The sequence below is a fragment of the Gymnodraco acuticeps genome, unplaced genomic scaffold (genome assembly GCF_902827175.1).
Source record: "Gymnodraco acuticeps unplaced genomic scaffold, fGymAcu1.1, whole genome shotgun sequence".
Classification (NCBI taxonomy): Eukaryota; Metazoa; Chordata; class Actinopteri; order Perciformes; family Bathydraconidae; genus Gymnodraco; species Gymnodraco acuticeps.
Window position 1 is genome coordinate 248,987 of NW_022989854.1, and position 1,079 is coordinate 250,065.

Here is a 1,079-nt window from a genome sequence, read left to right on the forward strand (position 1 = left end):
CTTTTGCTGCTGTGCACATCCACTCATACCTTCCACATGACGAGCTCCCCAAATATACAATTAACATAAACAATTAAGAAGAATATTTTAACCCTTTTCCATATTACGGTAACACAGACACATTTGAAGTCAAACATGGTGGTCACTCCCTCAAAAGCCTGGATGTATTTGTCCTACAGCATGATGATCTATATTTATTTCTTAAAATCCAGCGTTTGTTCCAGCCAAAGACCACTGAATCAAAACACTCACCACATCTGTGTTGACTAGGGCTGTACCCGAATATTCGACTATTCGAATATTCGTTCGTTGGCCAACTATTCGGGTTTCAATTTCATTATTCGGATATTCGTTTTGTTTTCAATTTTATTTTATTTCCTAAATGTATGCTATCAATAAAGGCGAATTGCCATATTTTTATACTATATTTATACTTTTGAATTGCACTGTTAAAATGCGGAAATATATACAATCTCAGCCTGTGCTCCGACATCGCGTTCACTCACAGTCACGAACGCAAACGCTTTACCTCGTTTCACACACCTGAACACAAAATGCCGAAGACTTCAGCTGTGTGGGACCATTTTAAATTGGACGACAGTAAGAAGAAGGCAGTGTGCCAAATATGCGACAAGAAACTGGCCTACCACGGTGGCACAACAACTCTGAAAAGTCACCGGATGCTGTAAATACTAGCCTAGCTTAGCTTAGCTGTTGTCAAGTTGCCATGATGAAGCTGCTTTATCCGCCGTTTAAACAGTAACGTTACACATGGTAAAATCGTGCTCTTGCTTTGCTTGGAAAATCGTTGCAAGCAAGCAACCGAATTGTTTTTTTATATTACTTTTTCAATTTTATCCGAATAGTGAAAATAATAGGAGCAATGTGGGAACATCTGGGGCTAAGGCAATTATTGGCATACAGTTCGTTCATTTATTTTTCGTTCTTCATTTATTTAAATACTGTTTACTGTATCGGTAACAAGTGTTACCCTGTTAGGCCTACTGTTACGGCTATGCTATTAAAAGTATGGTTGTTATAACAGAAATATGTGTTTTGTATCTTCAGGTTGTAAAACG